This window comes from Microcaecilia unicolor, chromosome 11 (genome assembly GCF_901765095.1).
Source record: "Microcaecilia unicolor chromosome 11, aMicUni1.1, whole genome shotgun sequence".
Taxonomy (NCBI): domain Eukaryota; kingdom Metazoa; phylum Chordata; class Amphibia; order Gymnophiona; family Siphonopidae; genus Microcaecilia; species Microcaecilia unicolor.
Window position 1 is genome coordinate 123,759,109 of NC_044041.1, and position 21,475 is coordinate 123,780,583.

Below are 21,475 nucleotides of genomic sequence, written 5' to 3' on the forward strand. Positions count from 1 at the left end.
TCCAATTTGCTAAAACCATTTTTAGACCTATAGCAATTAACGTATCATACAATTTGGAGGAATATTTATCTAAAACCTTTTCAATAATAGGCGAACCAAATAAGATTTTACTCATTGAACGCACTTCAGATAAATCAAAAATATCAGAAATCACACACCAAATATTATTCCAAAATTTGAAGGTTTTAGAACAATCAAAAAGAATATGATTGAAGGTTCCTATAGCTGATTTACAAGACCAACACAAGTTATTATCCAAGAGACCAGCAATTTTCATTTTATGAGGAGTCCATAATGACCTGTGATGAAGAAAGGAGAGATTGCAAATAATTTGCAGATGCTATAGGTCTACTAATTTTGCTCCAGAACAAACTCCACTGATGATCTGTCAAATGGCATTTCAGCTCAGAATCCCATATAGATCGTTGACTAGATTTACCATTGTAGAGTGAAGTAATCATGAACTTGTAGTAATTGGAGGCAACATGACCTTTTGATGTGATTGAAGAGACAAAATCAAAAAGAGAAGGAGCAGCCAGTTGTAGGGATGATAAATAAGTCTGGATGGAGTCAAAACAATGCTTCAACTGAATCCAATGGAAATATTGGGTAGAATGCAGATTGAACTGAGCTTGAAGTGCTGAGAATGGTTTAAATTTATTATTTGAAAAAATATCTTCAGCAGACCAAATGTTACTCTGACACCATTCTTTCCATTGGAGAGGATGGTTATTTATGCGAATATTAGGGTTGCACCGTAAGGATGACTTCAATGAAGTGTCAGATGGAATGACCATAAGATTTCCAGTTTTAGTAAAGATGAAAACGCAGAGGAAATAAAGGGGTCTTGTTTTAATTTCTCCATAAGCGTTAAAGGTAGATATGAGTTAGGGTCTAGGGGATACCATTTACTTTTTTCAATTTGTAACCATGAAGGGGAATAGGCCAGATCACTTACTAACCACTTAGAGGCTTGCTGTAATATGAAGGCTCTATGATAAGTGAGAAAATCTGGGAATAAAACCCCAGATTTCTCCTTAGTGGATTTAAGAGTAGCAAGAGCAATTTTGGGAGTTTTCCCAGACCACAAGAACTTAGTCAAAAGTTTGTCAATACTTTTATAAAAGCAAGGGGGAAATAAGATAGGTAACATACTTAAAATGAACGGAATTTTTGGGGAGATCATCATTTTTATTGACTCCAGCCGACCCCACCAGGACAGATAAAGAGGAGACCAGGTTTTAAGAAGGGTCTGAACCATGTCTAGTATTTTTTTAAAATTAGTATCCATGGTTTCCTTTAGGGAAGAAGCGAGATCTATTCCTAGGTACCTTATCTGGACTTGGGGAAAATCCACTATTTCTGGGATAAGCAGTATAACATGTTTTGTACTTTTTTGGGATCTTGCCAGGTATTTGTGATCTGGATTGGCCACTGTTGGAAACAGGATGCTGAGCTTGATGGACCTTTGGTCTTTCCCAGTATGGCAATACTTATGTACTTATCTTACAGGATGACCAGGTAAGACCAGATGAAGCAATCATATCAGGAGTAGCTAATATATTCAGAGGAAGGACCTCCGTTTTTTGGATATTAATTTTATATCCAGAAAAAGATGCATATAAATCAACTAATTTAAAAAAATGGGGTAGAGAAGATTCAGAGTTAGATTAAAAAAAAACATAATATCATCAGCATAAGCTGAGATTTTAAATTCTAGAGATGAAAATTTGATTCCTAATATATCCCGGGAAGAACAAACTGCTAATAAGAAAGTTTCCAAAGCAATATTAAACAATAAAGGGGAAAGGGGATACCCTTGCCTAGTGCCTCTGTGAAGAAAAACTATTTCAGAAACGGTGTTATTAACAAGAATACGGGCTGTTGGGTTGTTATATAAAATTTTAACCTTGTTAATGAAGTCTAAAGGGGCCCCAAACCACTGTAATGTGTGGAAAAGGAACAACCATTCTACTCTGTCAAAAGCTTTTTCGGCGTCTATTGACACCGCAATAACTGGATCCTGATTTAACTTTGCCTGGTTAGATTTATGGTGAAAGAGACGGGCATTATCCAAAATAAGTCTGTTAGGCATAAAGTCCACTTGGTTAGGATGAATAATTGTAGAAACAACTTTAGTAAGCCTTTTGGTTAGAATTTTTGCAAAGATTTTGTAATCCACATTTAATAAAGAAATGGGCCTGTAATTGCAGATCTTGAAACAACCACAAGTGCATTTTTTTTTTTGGAATGATTGTTTATTACATAAACTAGGAGACACTATTGCACCATTCCCATGCTTTAGCTGTTCGAATGTTTAAACATTCCCACACTGGGAAGAAGATTGCTCAAATGATGGCTGAACTGTTTGCAGAATTCCACATCACAACTAAGATCATCTACTGCATTATTGACAATGCGGCAAATATTACAAACGTCTTGCTTCTTCTGAACGACATTTGCACTGGTGACAATGAAGAGAACGGCAGTTTATGCTCAACAGAGTCCAACAGCCAGTCACTTTCCGAGTCAGCTGCTGATGTCGGATCTCTGTTTGATGCAGGCGAAGATGAATCATGCGCTGACATTGACTCCAACTGGTTTCACATGCACAAGACATGTGCCAATTACAAATTCAATCTTGTAGAAGCTGTTGACAGCCAGGAAGCACAAAAAGATTTGTGCTACAAGCAAATGTTTGATAGGGCTATGGGGTTCTTAGCAATGCAATCAATCGGAGTACCAAACATGCAGATGTTGTTGAAGAGGTGGCTGATCTTACAGTCTTCAATCCAACCTGCACAAGGTAGGTTTTAGATTACACAGCCATCAATCAACTGGTTACAATTGGAGTAGAGAAGACACAAGACACAAATAGGACTAGAACTGATGACTGATACTGAGATGGTGCTCCTGAGGAACTTCGTCAGCATCATGAAGCCATTGTCACCCACAACTGATATTCTGTAAGCTGAAAATGACTGCTATATTGGACATGTAATCCTTACGATAATGGGAATTCAGACAAAATTACAGGGATTGGCTAATGATGTCAACTTGGATAAGACAATGCGGCCACTAATCACAGCTCTGACAAAAGGAATCGCTTCAAATAGAAGATGATGACTACCATATTGCAATAATGCTTTTTCCAAAGTTCAAGTTGAAATATCTACCAGAACAAAAACAGTATGCAAAGACACAGCTGGTCATTTGTGCTGTGGCTGCAACAGAGACTGAAGTCTTATACGGTCTGTGCCAGAGCTGGTGGTGGGAGGCGGGGATAGTGCTGGGCAGACTTATACGATCTGTGCCCTGAAAATGACAGTTACAAATCAAGGTAAGATATACACAAAAAGTAGCACATATGAGTTTGTCTTGTTGGACAGACTGGAAAACTCTTTTTATTGGAAAAAACTAAAAACAAATAACATACAAATCAAAAACAAGCCCCTAGCTATACACAGTCCTCCTATCTATGTACACACCCTCCCCTCCTCAATACTACAGTGGAAACTGTGTATTAGAAAAACCCAAGAAAAAAAAAACCGGACATGCAAATCAAACCCCAGGCTCCTAGCTAGACATGGTCTGCCTATCTATGTACACCCCCTCCTCAATAATACAATGGATCAACCCCCCCCCCCCCCGACCCCCCACAACCCCTTCAGACAACTGGCACACAATCCCCTGGGAAGCATGTCCCCTCATGGTGGCTTAAGCCTCACGTGTCTCCACCACCTCGAAGCCACCCCCACCCCTTTTTCCACCCTTTCCCACTTTGCCGCTTCCTGCACCGCCCTTACCACATCCCAGCTGACTACCTCCGCCGGCCGGACCTCCTGGTACAGGGACACCCTGCAGCGCGCCATCCAGAGGCAGTACCGCAATATCACCGAAATCAGAAAGCGTGTTACCGGATCCCCGCGTCCCCCTCCACCCTCTGGGCCGTACACCCAGTCCGCATAGCTGTAGTTGCGGAAACTGGGGATCTGCAGCAACGAGGAAACCCGGTCAGAGACCTGGACTGTAAATGGGCACCTCACCAGGAAATGCTCCATCGTCTCTTCAGTTCCAGCACATTCCTCCCGTGGGCACCCTCTATCCCGCACATTGCGATATTTCAAATTTCCTCGGACGTACAGTCTACCGTGAAAGGACAGCCACGCCAGGTCTTTATACTTCACCGGGATGCGGTTCGAAGCAATCAACCGTAACCCCTGCTGCATCCGTGGGGCCGGCGCGTCCCTCAGCGCCAGAGGAGCTGAGAACACCTGCGCCCGTACTCTGTCCATCCAGACCCCCCGTTGTCCTGCCTTCACCTCCCCCACCGTCAGCCCCCACACCCTCACCAATTTCACTAGGGTCTTGCAATAACTCACCCCCCCCGGGGCCCCCCTTCGCAGTGCCACTACCCTCCCCCCCTCCCGCCATAGGTCCCAATATCTCGGCCACCACTGCAGGACACTCCTAGCCCACCCCGGTGGCTCCCGCCCTACCGCCCTCCCCAGATTGAACTGCAGGAACAAAGCGCTGAAAAACAGGACTGGGTTTATCATGCCCACCCCCCCCTCCCTCCTAGGCAGATAGGTAACATTCCGTTTTACCGGATTCGTCCTGTTGCCCCAGAGCAGCCGGAAGAACACCCCATACAAGGCCGCGTACTGGCTCTCCGGCAGCAAGCAGATGTAACTGACGAACAGAAACAAAGGAACTAAGTGTGCCTTGATGAGCTGTACCCGCTCCCCCATGGTCATTTTCCACCCCTTCCATCTATCCACCCTCCCCTTCACTTCTTGGAGACACCTATCCCAGTTGTAGAGCCTATAATCCCCCTTCTCGAAATATATTCCCAAGACCCGTATACGTTCCACAGCTGTAGGAAACCTACCTCCCAACTCAAATTGCAGCCCCTGATCCCCAACCCACAGGCTATTGGACTTTTGAAAATTGACCTGCGACGCTGTTGCCTGCGAGTATTCCTGGATCAGGTTCTGCAATCTACCTCCCTCCCTCTGGTCCGCTACCCACACTGTAACGTCATCTGCATACGCCACGACCCTTAACTGGTTATTGTCCCCCACCTCCACCCCTTCCAGCCCCTCCGCCCCCCCCTTCTCCAGCCGTCTTATAAAAGGGTCGATGGCGTATGCATACAACAGCGGGCTGAGTGGGCACCCCTGTCGGACCCCTGCCCCTACCTCAAACCCCTGCCCTCTCCACCCGTTAACCAGGGGGAAACACCCCGCATGCCGATAAAGTAGCTGTAATTGCTCTATCCAGCCCTTCGGAAACCCATAGCGCTCCAAAATGCTCCATAGGACACCCCACTGCACTCTATCAAACGCTTTTTCCTGGTCGAGTGTTACCAACAGCCTACCATGCCCTCCCACTCTACTGCGTTCTACCCCCTCCCGCACCCACGCTGCCGCTTCCAAGACCCCTCTCCCTTTAACCCCACATGCTTGTGAGGCTGCCAGCAAATCCCCAGACACCTGCCTCATTCTCTGGAATAGCATTCGCGCAAAAATTTTCCGATCTGTATTAAGCAGTGCTATAGGCCGCCAGTTGGCCAGCATCGCCGGGTCCTTCCCCTTACTTAGTAGGATAAGAGCCGCCTCCGTCAGGGACCTAGGCAAGGAACCCTCCAACTGGGCTGCCCCCCATACCCTCACCAGGATCGGCACCAGCTGCTCCTTAAAGGCCTGGTAGAACTCAGTTGTTAGCCCATCCGGCCCCGGCGAAGTCTTCCTGTGGAGCGCCCCGATGGCTTCCTCCACCTCCTGTTCTGTCCACGGGTTCAAGAGGGCCTGAAGCTGGGGTCCCCCGTGACCTATCCCCGGGGTTTCTTCCACATAACACTCCATCTGCTCTATATCAATCTGCTGGGCTGAAAGGAACGCCGCAAAGTGGTCCCTCACTGCCCCCAGAATCCCCTCCCTGGTGTCCTGCAGGACCCCCTGTGCGTCCCGTACCCCCTCCATCACCCTGCGCGCCCTCCGCTCCCGGCAGCATGCGAAGGGGTCCGGGCTACACATTTTCCCGAAGTCCCGCTCGTACACCAAGGAGGTGTAGCGGTTGTACTGTACCTGTTCCAGGAGTGCTTGGAGATCATGTATTTCTTCCTCCCTCCCCCCTTGTGAAATCAGTGTGTCCCTCTTTTTCTTTATCGCCATGCCCAACTTTGTCCTTTCCCTCCCCTCCCTTCTCGCCTGTCTGAGAAAGAATCCCCGCGTTCGTCTTTTCACTGTATCCCACCACTCCCCCAATGACTGAAATGCCCCCTGCACTGACACCTGATCTTCCAAAAACCGGCGGTACTCCTCCCGCACCTGCTCGCTACCTAACCACTTTAAATTTAGTCGCCATAGCCCCCTCCCTGGCCTCTGCGCTGCCGCCCCCCCCCACCTGAAGGAGGACCATGTGGTGGTCTGAAAAGTCCACGTCCACGGTTCGTGGACCCCCCAGACAAACCCCCTTCTTTACCAGGAATCTATCGATTCTACTTTTACACTGCCCTCGAAAGAACGTGAACCCCTCCTGTTCCTCACAGAAGGCCACATGCGCGTCTACCAGCTCCGCCTCCCGCATGATCCCTGCCAGCCTCACCCCGTCATAGCCCACCTGTACCGATCGTCCCCCACTATCCTTTTTCCGCAATATGGTGTTAAAATCTCCCCCCCAGACTACTTGGCGCGAAGTGTATAGGTAGGGCTTGATCTTCCCAAAGAGGAGCACCCTTTCCTTCTTGCTTTGGGGCCCATACACATTCACCACCCTCAGTGCTCTATCCTCCCAAATCGCATCCACAACAAGACATCTCCCCACCCCCAGCTCCACCACTCGCTGAATATTCACCCGGTGGGACTTAAATAAGATCCCCACCCCACCATACCTCTCCCCCGCCAACCCCCACACCGAGGGACCCCACTTCCAGGCCCGCCTTGCCCGCCTGATCACCTCAATGGACCGCAGCCGAGTCTCCTGGAGCAGGAAGCAATCTGCTTGGACCCTCGCGAACCAGTCATACGCTAAACCCTGCTTCTTCGGAGAGGCGATGCTGGCCACATTCAGCGTGGCAAATGTCAACACTAAGCCTGCCATCCTCATTGCGAGTCACGGGTCTGCTCACTCCCAACTTCTTTCCTTATCTCCTGGGATACCCCCTTCTTACCCTGAAGCAGGTCCTCTGCTATGCGGTCTACATCATCCCCTGCCACATCCCCCTCCCCCCCCTGCAGCCGTCCTGTCTGCACCTTACCCCCACCTCCCCCTTTCTTCCTTCCTTTCTTCTTTGCTCTATCCGGACCCACCCCCTGATCCCTCCCTCTCCCCTCTTCACCCCCACCCCCTACCTCCTCCACCGAGTCCTCCACCTCCCCCAAGTCCTCCAAGTCCTCCAGATCCTCCTCTAGCTCCACTCTGTCCCCCCAAGCCTGCACTTGGGCCTTCACCACCTGCCCAGCCCCCTCAGCTTTCCTCTTACTCCCCTTTCCCCTCCCTCCCTCCCTTCCCTCTTCCTCCTCCCTCACCCCTCCCCCTTCCCCCAGAGCCTTCCCGCCCTTCTTCCTACCACCAGTACCCTCCTCCAGTGCTTCCTCATATTTCCGTTTGCCCTCTCCAATCCCCCCTGCCCCCCCCTCTTCCTCCATTAACTCCACCTCTTCTCCTTCCCCTGTTCTTCCTCCTCCCTCCCAACCTCCCTATCCTCCTCCTCCTCCTCCAACACCTGAAATCTGTTCCCCCCCTCTTCCCCTGCAGCGACCCCTCCCTGCCCACCCCTAGTTTCCCCCCCCTCCGAAACTTCCCTTTCCTCTGTGGCACTTGTACCCACTCCCCCTCTCCCCCCTGCTCCACTCCTGACCCAGCCCCCTGCCGCCCCCCCTCCTGCATCCCCTCCTTCTCCCCCCCTTGCCCCTCCCTGCCTATCACCCCCTGCCCTATCCCCTCCTCCATTCCCCCCCTCCCCGTCCCTTCCCCCACATATCCCACTCGTTATGGGCCGCCCTAGGGCAGTTCCGATATGCATGGCCTAACCCGCCGCAGAGGTTGCACCTGATCGCGGTGCAGTCCTCTGTGGCATGCTGATCCCCGCATCTTCCACACTTTACCACTGGGCATGACATGCTGAAGTGCCTAAACGAACCACATCTGAAGCACTGCCGCGGCTGCCCCTTGTAAAAGCACAGTATCCTGTCACGACCGATAAAGGCAGCCGAAGGAATGTGCTGGACCACATGGCTCTCCTGTCTCAATTTGACCAGGGCTCCCCAACCTCCTGCCCAAACCCTGCTTGGATCCGGTAACTTTGTAAGTGGGGATCTCAGCTCCGCGTACCTCTGTAGCCAGTAGGCTAAATCTGCCCCAGAGATAGACTCATTTCTCACGAGCAGGGTGATCTGCACCAGGTCCGGCTTGCTGACTGGAATGGCCCTGAGGTCCCGCCACTCCCCCTTTCCCCTCACCCCCTCGTACCTTTCCCAGAATATTTCCATCCCCCTCTGGGTCATGAAGCTCAAGTCATATTCTGGGATGTTGATGGGGTGTATACACGCGTAAAAGTCCTCGGGTATAAACCCCATCCCCATCACCAGCCTCAAGACCCGATCCCTGGAGGGCATTGCCCCCTCCCCTATCCATTTGAGCTGTACCACATTTCGCCGCTTAGGCAGCTGTCCACCCCCTGTCCCCGCTCCCCCCCAACCCCTCCCTGGGCCCTCAAAACCACCCGATCTCCCCCCCTCCCTCCTTCCCCCTCCCTGGACTACTGCCGCAAAGGACTTGGACCCCAGCCCCCACCGCCCCCCCTCCACACTTGTTCCAGCCCTTCCCTCTGCCTCCCCCCCCTTCTGTCCCTCTGCCCCTCCCCTCATCCCTCTCCCTTCCTCAATATCCACCGCCCCCTCCCCCTCCCGTTGTCCCCCGTCCCCTTCCCTCTCAGACAAACATCCAGCAACGTCCATAGTCAGTTCTGCGGCTTGGGCTGCCTCCAACTGATTGTCCTGCCCATCTCCACTTCCTGGAACGTCCCTGCTCGTCCCTGCCACTGCAGGCTCCAGCCTCTGGGCTAATCGCCTCCTCTCCTCTGTCTCCTGGCGATACTCTGGCACCTGCCCAGTCAGGTCTGCAGCTGGCGATACCAGACTCCCTGCTCGCTCTGCCCCCGAACTCCCTCCAACCTCCGGCACCAGGGGCGAAGCCTCCGGAACTCCGCCGCTCCCCTTGGCTCCTCGCTCCCAGCCGTCCTGCTGGCAGGTCTGCTCCACCACCCGCTGCACATCTGTTAGACTTGCCATGTCCACTTCTGTAGTCAACGAAAGTCTCTCAACAATCGGGTTACTTCCCCCTTGCTTCTGGTGCAGTCCCTCCTGCGTTCTCCCAATGGCTGGCGCTTCCCGGGGGCATGGCTTGTCTGTTCCTGATTCCGCCACAGGCTGGCTGTTAGCACCCCCCGATTTCACCTCTTGTAATGGACAGCTGGTCAAATGAGCTCCCAGCTGCTGCCCGCTCCTATTCCTCTCTCTCCGACCCCTCTCCTGTAAACCGCCAGCTACTCCATGCTCAGGGAAGACCTCCCCTGCTCCCGGACTTCGTGGGCGGGGCTTCTCCAGATGCCATGCTGCTTCGGTTTCCACTTCAGTCATTGCAGACCCGGCCAAAAATACCGGAGTCTGCCTCTGCTGACCCTTTTCCAACAGGGCCTCCTTCACGGCAACTGTCTCTGCTGTTTGCACAACTGCAGGTAAGCCCTCTGAGACTTCGACCACCACCTCTGTAGAAAACAGGCTGCTACCTGCGTCTCCCTCTGCTGCCTCCATTATCTGGAGTTTTGAAAAGTTACTGAGTTCTGTCCTCCCCTCCACAGGTAGGATCTCTACTCCAGCCCCCACCTCAGAGCCATGTCCTGCCGCTGCCTCCTTATCCTCTGGCTGCTGGGTAAGTGCTCTGGACTGTGTTGCCAACTGTCTCATGTATTTTAAAGTGGGGTCACCTCTGAACCCAGACAACTCTTTTGAGTCTAATGCTGCTGAAGACACTGAAGCTTGCTGCAACTGTAGTGTTCCTGAACCCCCAGACTGTGGTATTGAAGCCATCCTTTCTCGGTTAACATAGAGCTCCCTCAAAGGATTCACAGAGCCCTTTTTTAAACAGTTCAACAAGTGTTCTTTTTTCCCCAACAACTTTGATATCCGGGCTTCCTCTTTAACATACATTTGTCTGTGCTCCGCTGGGGCAAATTTACACATAGTTCTTGCCATTTTCAGACGTTTTCCTAGCTCCACTACTTCTTTTTCCACCAGCTTAATTCGTCTTACAATATTTACCACACTACTTGCTGGATCATCAGGGTCATAGCTCACTTCAAGGAACTCCTCATCTGACGATCCACTCTCCTCACTCTCACTCTCAGCTGCCTCCAGCAAAGGCTTCTGGCAAACTTCCATCGCCTCTTCCTTCTCCCTTCCTTGGAAGCGCCCTTCTGGGGCCTGTACTATCTTCCTCCCCCCTCCACTGTCTTCTCGCTTACCTTCCGCAAGCTGGGCCATGGAGGGGGAAATGCTCTGATGGCCTCCACTGGGCTGCTTCTCCCTTCGGTCCACTGGACTCCTTTCCCTTCTCCCGGTAGTCAAACCAGGGAGAGAGCCACTCCTTTCGGCCTTCTGGTCCCGGGCCCCAGGAGGCCCCATAGCCTGGGACTTTCCTGAGGCCTTCTCCCCAGGGACCCTCCTCATCTTTGGGGAGGGAGCTAGGTCTCACTCCCTTTCCACTGGAAGTCAGCAGAGCTCTCTAAAACACCTCCTTCCTCCTCAGCAGACTGGATGGACCGTGCAGGTCTTTTTCTGCCGTCATCTACTATGTTACTATGCTACTATCCTGCTTATAATCGAACGAGAAAAACGCCCAAGTTCCGACCTAAATCGGGAGATGGACGTTTATCTCACAAAACCGAATAAAGCGGTATAATCGAAAGCCGATTTTTGGACGTTTTCAACTGCACTCCGTCGTGGATGCGGACAAAGTTGATGGGGGCGTGTCAGAGGTGTGGCGAAGGCGGAACTGGGGCGTGGTTATCTGCCAAACAAAGATGGGCGCATTTCACTGATAATGGGAAAAAAGTATGCGTTTTTAGCTAGAATTTAGGACACTTTTCCTGGACCCTGTTTTTTCACGAATAAGGCCCCAAAAAGTGCCCTAAATGACCAGATGACCACTGGAGGGAATCGGGGATGACCTCCCCTGACTCCCCCAGTGGTCACTAACCCCCTCCCACCACAAAAAAATGATGTTTCACAAATTTTTATTTTCACCCTCAAATGTCATACCCAGCTCCCTGGCAGCAGTATGCAGGTCACTGGAGGAGTTGTTAGGGGGTGCAGTGGACTTCAGGCAGGTGGACCCAGGCCCATCCCCCCTACCTGTTACAATTGTGCTGCTTAATGCTTATTAGTCGTCCAACCCCCCCAAACCCACTGTACCCACATGTAGGTGCCCCCTTCACCCCTTAGGGCTATAGTAATGGTGTAGACTTGTGGGCAGTGGGTTTTGAGGGGGATTTGGGGGGCTCAACACACAAGGGAAGGGTGCTATGCACCTGGGAGCTTTTACCTGTTTTGTTGGTTTTGTAAAAGTGCCCCCTTGGGTGCCCGGTTGATGTCCTGGCATGTGAGGGGGACCAGTACACTACGAATCCTGGCCCCTCCCACGAATAAATGTCTTGGATTTATTTGTTTTTGAGCTGGGCGCTTTCATTTTCCATTATCGCTGAAAAACAAAAACGCCCAGCTCACACATTGTTGAATAAAACATGGGCGTCTATTTTTTTCGAAAATATGGTTCGGTCCGCCCCTTCACGGACCCGTTCTCGGAGATAAACGCCCATGGAGATAGGCGTCTTCGTTCAATTATGCCCCTCTATGTAAGTCAGAGCTAGTGGCGTAGTTCCACTTTCATTTGTGCAGGAGTTACAGTCAGCCTCCAAGGAAAAGACTGCTACTGGGGTTGAAGACTTCTTTGATTTTCTGTCCGCTGCAAAGAACAACCTTCCAGCAGCCGAATCTGGAACAAAGGAAGAGGTTGAGCGTTACCTGGAATGTTCAGACACTTCCACAAACAGCTTGCTTGCATTTCCAAAAGTAACAACAACTTTTATCAAGTTTGATGCTTCTCTTCCCAGCAGTGCAGCAGTAGAGTGGTTATTTATTACTTAGGACAAATTTTAGTGCCATGACGATGCTCTCCTAGTGACAAAAGCTTTGAGAAACTGTTTTTTCTGCAGTATAAACTGAAGTAACACAGGGCCACCGAAAGACACAGCCAGGCCTGGAGCAGGACTGGACTTCTGCACCTGAGGCCCCCCACCTGGGCTGCCTCCCCAGCCCCTTTCTGTCTCACTGCTGCAAGGACATCCTCAGGAAAACATGGGCGCCCCTTTCGATTATGCCCCTCATGGTCGTTATCTGCCTTCATTTTTCTATGTTTCTTTCTCCAGCATTTTATTCCCAAATTTGTTATCCATTCCTCTTATAAGTACTCTTATTCCTTTTCACACTCTCCTGACACATTCTCATTCTCTCCCCTCTAACCCTCCTCCCCGGTGACCCAGCATCTTTACCTCTCTATCCTCTCTGCTCCCCTTCCAGTCCAGAATCTCCACCCCTCTCTCTCTCTCTCTGCCCTTCCAGTCTCACATCTTTAGCTTTCTCTCTCCTCTCCTCCCCACCCCCCCCCCCCCCCATCCAGTTCAGCCATCTTCACCTCTCTCTCACCTCTGCACTTACAGCTCAGCCATCTTCACTTTTCTCTCTCCTTCCTTCTTTCATTCAAGCCATCTTCACTTCTCTCTCTTGTCTGTCCTTCTAGTCCAGCCATCTCCACCTCCACTGGGGGATTAAAGGGGGAGTCATGCCTTAATCCCTCCAGTGGTCAGTTAGGGAACTTTTTTGTAACTTAGTTGTGATTGAAACAGATCCAGATAAAAATGTCCCAATTTTTGCCCTAGACATTTTTATCTTGTTCTATTATCCCTGAAAAAATGTCCAAATTCTGGGCCCACCGAAAACACACCCGCTTGTGATTTAGACGAACTGAAAACCATCTCAAATCTGAGTTTCAAAAATCACAACTTGGACTCTTTCCCGTGAAAAATGTCCATCTGCCACTTTGTGCCACTTTTGAGATTTTTTTCTCTTTTGAAAATGAATGCCATAGTGATAAACACAGACAAGAGGGGAGAGATATACAGGTGGAAAGAGACACAGGCAGAGACAAACACTCACGCGCACACACACACACACACACACACAAACAAAGCAAGACATGTACATGTACACCCAGATGAAATGCAAGACAGATACACATGTATAGAGGAGGAGCAAATTAGAAGCAAGGGACATAACGATTGTTAATATATATTCTGTTAATATACATTTGCAAAAGGAATCTCTTACCTCTTTTTTTCTCCTCATATTATTTTTCTTCTGTGCCTTCTGTGCACAAAGCTGCTTAATTATTCTTCCCTTCCATCCACCCCCAGAGCTGAGGGAGAGATCAGCCTGGGGAAGCAGAAGATAAACTGCAGCAGCTTTCGTTATACTGGAGAGGGCTGCGGTTCCTTCTCCTCTTAAGTCAGTGATCTTCACTAGTTTTCAAACGGGTCACATGGTGGGGGGGGGGGGGGGGGAGCCAGGATCATCACTGGACAAAGCAGCTGGTGCCCTGTCAAGGGGGAGTTTCCCTCTAGTGATGAGGCCAGCCTGGCCACTCAAAAGCAGGTACAGTAAATTTCTAGCTCAAATTCCACTGTCACATTATTCTCCATCTCTCTCTCCTCTTCAGTTCCTCTCCCCCTGGTTGTCCCCCCAACATACTGTCTCCCCATAGGCAGCCAAACAGAGTAGGTCGCTGCCATCATGATCTGAACAAAATGTATCTGTAAGTTGCATCAGCAACTACGAAGCTTTAGGGAGCAGAGTTTGAGGTTGCTTTTGTCCTCCAGTCTCTACCAAACAGCTATTCTGGTACCCTTACTCTCCACAGAACCTCAGTCCAACACACTCTCTTTCCTCAATTCATGCTGTCCCCAAGTGTGCAAAATGTCAAAAGTACCAAGGCCAAAGGGAGTCTGATCCTACTTATTTTAGGGTTGTCCAGCTATGCCACCTCAAAGAGACCATGTGGCACAAAACCCTAACTACTGCTGTCCAGGGGAACCACCACCCCCACTCTCAGAGCTACAAGGGAGGATCTGTGTGTCCTCACCCTGTGATCCTGCATATGGGAGCCAAAATCTTAAATCCAGCCTTGACACTTCCCTAAGCCCATGCCAGACAGTCCCCACCAGCCTCTCCCGCCAGTCAGTCTCCACCATCTCCTTCAAATTGGCTCTTCTCCCGTTCTTTTAATCCCCCTGCCTTCTCCGGAGACTTGCTGCCAGCACCACCTCCACAACAGCTGTTCTCTTTTCTTGTATGATCATGCAGTAGATTTGAATTGTTAGGTTTAGTTACTCATCCTTTCCAAATCTGAGCTCAAGACAAGTTACAATCAGTTATGTCCCCGTCCAAGTGGGCTTACCATCTAAGTCAGTGGTTCCCAAACTTTCTCAGTTCTCGGTGCCCCTAGGCCACACATTTCCTCGCAGGTCTCCCACCCCCATCCCCGCCCAATGGTGTTGAGTCCTACCTTTACAGGTAGTGATGCTGTCCTCTCTCTCCCCCCTTTCATCCAGCGTCTGTCCCCTCTCTCCCCACTTCCTTCCAGCATCTGTCCCTTCTCTCTGATCCTTCCAACCAGTAAAAGACCTCCCTCCCATCGCCACCCTCCCTGCTGCTGCTGTTCCAGACCAATAGCAGCGTCAAAAAAAAAAATACAGACACCACAGGGCCTCACTGTACATATTTGCGGCTGCTGGCTCGGCTTCGGAACAGGAAGTGACGTCAGAGGGGTGGAACCAGCAGCCACCAATATGCACAGTGCACCCTCCCACCCCAGCAATGGCTGGGGTTTTTTTTTGCCACTGCTGCTGCTGGTGGTCTGGAATAGTAGCAGCAGCAAGGATAACAAAAGGAAGAAGGTGAGGCAGGTCCTGGTGTGTCTGCTGCATGGCTTAGAGGGAACATTTTCACAGCTGTACCTGAGGCAATGGAGAGTAAAATTACTTCCCCGAGGTCAAAGAGACAAGCAAGATTTGAACTTTGGCTTCCATGGCTCTCTTACCACTAGATCAGGGGTTCTCAACCTAATCCTAGAGACACACCCAGTTTTTAGGATATCCACAATGAATATGTATGAGATAGATATGCATATAGTAGAGGCAGTGAATGCAAATTTATCTCATGCATATTCATTAGATCATAAGAATGGCCATATTGGGTCAGACCAATGGTCCATCTAGCCCAGTGTCCTCTTTCCAACAGTGGCCAACCGGGTTACAAGTACATGGCAGAAACCCCAAAATAGTGACAACATTCCATGCTACCAATCCCAGGGCAAGCAGTGGCTTCCCCACGTCTGTCTCAATAAGAGACTATGGAGTTTTCCTGCAGGAACTTGTCCAAACCTTTTTTAAACCCAGATATGCTAACCAGTGTTACTACATCCTCCAGCAAAGAGTTCTAGAGCTTAACTATTCGTTCAGTGAAAAAATATTTCCTCCTATTTGTTTTAAATGTATTTCCATGTAACTTCATTGAGTGTCCCCTAGTCTTTGTACTTTTTGAAGGAATAAAAAATCTATTCACTTCTACTCGTTCTACAGCACACAGGATATTGTAGCCCTCAATCATATCCCCCTTCAGCTGTCTCTTTTCCAAACTGAAGAGCCCTAATCTCTTTAGCCTTTCCTCATATGAAAGGAGTTCCATCCCCTTTATCATTTTAGTTGCTCTTCTTTGAACCTTTTTGTCGCATGCTCGAGGACCTTGGCATACTGTCAGGCTTCCTCCCCGGGAGCACTGGGTTTGTGAGTCCGTGGGCCACTACCGTGGAGCGGCAGTGGCAGGCAAGATCACCTCCAAGGTAGAGATAAGACAAAACTGGACCGGAACCCCGGACTGGAGTTCTACACAGGAATACACGGAACTGGAACGCACCGGACGGGTGCGCACTGGAGTGGAGCCCGCTGGACTGGAACACACTGGAGGGCCCCACTGGACTGGAACATACAAGAGTAAAACCCCCTGGACTAGAACACACTGGAGCGGAACCCACGGGACCGGAACCCGCTGGACTGGAACACACTGGACCTAGGCTTCACCTACGCTTGACCACCTTTCCCCGAGGGTTGAGCCCTCAGGTTCGGGCGGCCGGCAGGGCTTACAGGAAAAACCGGAACTGGAACTTGCAAGCAGGAACAGCAGGAATGAGGATTCAGGAGTGCCCCCTGGCACCTCGGCGAAGGCAAGGCAGCCAGGCAGGGAATGTCCGGGTTCTGGCAGTCAGCAGGTTAGCCACAAGGACTAGTAGACTGTACCCAAGCTAATAGGAAAGCTATGCCCAGGCAAACCAGTCATACACAAGAAACATACACTAGGCAACTCAGGAGACTAGTAAAGCTATACACCAGCTAACAACAAAGCTGTGCCCAAGCTAACAAGTCATACACTGGAAACAAACTCAGAGCACTAGCAAAGCTATACACAGGCTCACAAGCCAAGCGGTGCCTAAGCTGGCTAGTCAACACTAGGACCAAACACAGAGAACTAGCAAAGCTATACACAGGCTAACAAGCCACACGGTGCCTAAGCTGGCTAGTCTAACACTAGGAACAAACACAGAGAACTAGCAAAGCTATACACAGGCTCACAAGCCAAGCGGTGCCTAAGCTGGCTAGTCAACACTAGGACCAAACACAGAGAACTAGGAAAGCTATACACAGGCTAACAAGCCACACGGTGCCGAAGCTGGCTAGTCTAACACTAGGAACAAACACAGAGAACTAGCAAAGCTATACACAGGCTAACAAGCCACACGGTGCCTAAGCTATCTAGTCAAACATAGAAACTCACACAGAGCAAACACTGAAACAGTGTACAGAGCACTCTATACACCAGGGCCCTTAGATGAAATGCAAAGGCCCGGGCTGTAGTCTCTAAGTGATTAATAAAGCCCTTCCACACCAGAGGCACAGCTGCAGCAATCACCTTGCATCCAAACAGAGGCTTGACACACGGAGAAGTCAGCCCAGCCGGAGCCATCTTGGATACTGGCATAGAGGAGTCGGCGGCAGCCATCTTGGAACAGGCATAGCCCACACAGGTGAGGTTCAGTAGGGCAATCAGCACACAGAGCCAGAGAGAAACTAAGACAGAGACAGACACAGAGACAAGCAGAAGCCAGCACAGCCACTGACTCCCAGATACAGGGTAAGTCTGAGGGTGGTCACGGCCACAGACGTAACACTTTTTTAATTCCGTGTTACACTTCAGTGTTTTTATGTTGATTTTCCCCCATTTCCTGCATTTGAGAGTAGTGGTCCCCAATTAGCATGGGAAAATCAAGTGTAAACCAATGCACTAAAGAATAGCACAGCATACTGCATTGACCCCTGAGACTGTAGTTCTAAAAGTTGATACTTTCTGTGGGGTAGTCCATTGAGTCTATGACTGACTGTGGGATGGGATGCTTTGAAGGAGTTGTAGAAATGTTTTAAGATTCTTTTCTCCTTCAGTCCAGATTATGAAGCTATCACCTAAAGTACGTACTGGTAACATCTCAAAGGTTTGCAGTGGTGACCAATCAGGAATGTCTCCTCCAATTCTGACATAAAAAGGCTGACATATTGCGGTACCATTCTGGTGCCAAAAGCAGTTCCCATGATCTGTAAATAGATGTTGTTATTGAAGCTAGAAACAACAAGAACGGAAGATGTACAGAAAGACCAAACTAAAATCACAGGTGTAAAAAAGCCAAATTCCTTTATTAAGACCCTACACGGTCCGTGTTTCAGCCAAAGAGGCCTTCTTCAGGGGTCTAAAACAAAACAAAAATACAACACATATATCATAAAAACATATATCATGCTTGATACAAAACATAATATGTAAAAGTAAGATAGCAATTATAGGACATTTGCATTGTCGCAAGCAATTTTTACGCATACATCATAAATACACAAATATGTATGTTTAAAAATAAAAATAAGAAGAATAAAATATTAAACTAAACCGCAATAAAATTTATACCAATAAAAGTGTCGAACCTACAAAGACAATATGCATAGTACTGGTAGAAGTTTAAGACATATATATGCACAAAAAATGTAAATTATCTTGTGAAAGCTGGGGTTGAAAAAAGGTAATAATACACTAAAAAAATGCACTCAAAAAATACATAACCAAGGCAATAACATTACATTGTTACGCCGACAAACTGGCATGCATTGATAATATTTTAAATATTAATATACAATTATGAATACAACTATGCTTAAATGATAAGAACCGAAGATAAAAATATGTATATATAACGACAAACATAATGAACTTACATAGGTATAGTTTAAATAAGATATAATATACCTATGGATTGGCATATATAGATATTCTTCCAAAGGTTCACTCAAATTAAGACAAATCTGGACAAAAACATATATAAATATATGTAAATATATATAAAAAAAAGAAAGTAAATGGATAACAATTTTGAAAAGGGTCATATGACAATGAAAAGCATAATAAAATAAAATGATGGACCACCACGTATATTTTTGTGAGAAAACTAAAAATGAAAATAAAAATGATGATGAAATGGATAATAATGAATGGCATAGACCCTACAGAAACACAAACACCGGTTAGCTTAAAAATGGTGTATGTTATATCTTGAGAAAAATCACCATACCAAGCATATGATCGCCACAGTCACTTAAGCAAAATGCACTATAAACGTTTCGTACAAAGAAGGTTAACATTCAGATTGTTTTAAAGTTGCCGGTTAGTCCAAAAGAGGTGATAACCAAAAGCATAATGCCTACTTGGCTAAGAAATACAATCAGATTTGTAAAATGAAAGCAATGATGAGAACTAAAGAGTAAAAACCCTTAGAATGAAAGTTAATCAATGTGCACTTATGTACGGTACGTATTATGAAAAAAGCTTGCCTGCAATGGTAAACAGAAGCGCAGTACATACTTAACTGAGAAATACGGCCAGATTTATAAAACAGAGCCAATAATGGAAACTGAAAAATAAAAACCATTGTGATGAAAATCTATCAAAGTGTACTTATATACGATACGTATTATAAAAAACTTGCCTACTGATGCTGTCCAAACGATGCATGAACCCTGTAGTCAAAATAAAAGCCGGCTGTAGAAAGAACGCTACTATTTAAAGACCGAAACGACGTCCAGAGCGTAAGATGACGTGTGGCGTCTATGAGAGCCAATAGGAACTAAAAAATAGAAATATTTAAAAGAAAACAGAGTGACAAAGTAAACCGTCAAAGGCAATTAGTGATGCATATGGACCAAGCGCTAACCGCAGCTGTCAACCAAAAAGTTATACATTTAATGCGCCAGGGCAAAATGTCGAGTGGTGTAATAAAGCAGAGCTACAAAAGCTCAAGATGATTATATCTTATATGTGCTGTAGGGCAAAATAAGTTACCGATGTATATAATATCAACCGGAATGTAATACAATCACTACTACGAATTTAAAAAATGAGCAAATAGTATACGTGGCTGTGAATGGCTATAAAAGGATAATGAATGACTTATTATGCATAAAATGATATACAGTGGGGGAATGTAAAAAGGGGAAAAACGAAAAAAAGAAGAACAAAAAGAATGACAAATTTGCATACATGGGTGTGATGAACAAAATAAAACTGTGTGTATTTTTGAAAATATATAAGGTAAAAATAAAAATGAAAAAAGGAAATGGAAATAATTAAAAATATAGATTTTCAAAAAAGGAAAAGGGGAAACTGATTATCAAAAAGAAATATATATAATAGACGAAAAAATTAAAATAAGATGAAAAATAAAAATCAAAATAGTAAAAACAAAAAGAAATCAAATGCAAGTAATGATGATAATAAAAGCTGATAATAATAAAAAAAAGTCCAAATGTGTCAGAATTTGGAATGAACAATCTAACCTCAAAAGGTGTACATTACAAAAAATGTATTAGTTTTAACTCCTTGTTTAAACCATTTGGAGTTACTGTATTTAATTCATAGATAACACGTTGTTCTGCTCTTAAAAGCATGCTGTCTAAATTACCGCCTCGCCAGCCACTCCTGAGTGTCTTAAAAATGAAGAATTTTAAATCATCCGAATTATGTCCAGCCTGTATCCAATGGTCCACCAAGGGTGCTGTCTTGATTTGTCTCTTAATGCAACTGCGATGCTCTATAATTCGAACCTTAATCATCCTGCTAGTCTTGCCAACATATATCAGGCCACATGGGCATAAAATTATGTATACCACATTCTGTGTTTTACAGTCGCTGTTGAAATTTAATTTATAGCATTTTTGAGTCTTGGGATGAACAAATTCTTGGAGGGTTAATGAATGGACACACACTGAACAAGTATTACAAGGATTATGGCCATCCTTCACTTCAACAGATCTATCAAGTATGGGAAGTGCCAACGGAACTAAACAATCTTTTAGATTTGGATTTCTTGAAAAAGCAAATGTTGGTATAATATTTTTAAAACAAGGAAGTGTCTGTATGATATGCCAATGTTTTTTAATGATATTTTTAAATTGGTGACTGTATGAAGAGAAAGTTGCATACAATATCAGGGGTCACCTTCAATTTGCCCCCAGTTTGTAAAAGATCTTCTCGTGTTTTATCACATGCTGTATAGAAACCTTTCTTAATACATGTTACCTAGTAAGAGTGTTATTAGAGAATATAAACTTCAATTATATGTAATGAGATTATATCAATTTATCTGCTGTTATTATATGGACTGTTAATTAAGGCCTATTTGATGCCTATGTAACAGTGCATGGCCATTAATGGAAAAAAATAGAAAATCAAGGGTTTTATTGCCTCGGTAAAAATGGCCTTAGCGGCAGGAAAGACCCGCATAACGGTGAGCAAAGACCTTTTTTTACCACAGTTTAGTAGAAGGCCTCCTACGCTTGTACCTGAAACAATAGAAAGGGGCCCTTTTACCAAACAGCGGGTTATTCCAATGTGCTAAGGCCATTTTTTATTGCTGGGGTTAAATGGCAGATTTTCCTATTTTTCGTATTAACGGTCACTCATTAATTTTCCCATTATCCCATGAGTCTCTACCACCATCTATTTTGTAGGTAGTAGGGACTAATCAGAACATGCCCGTTTTCTGCCCCCAGACCCGTTCCCAGCACTAAAAAATACATTTTATTTTTTTAGCACATGGGTAGCTTGTACACATCCACAGGTTACCGCGGGACACCTCCGTGTGCCTTCTGCTAAGCCTTTTTTTTTTTTTTTGCTGTAGTATGCACGCATTAGTGCTCACTTTAGCTTTG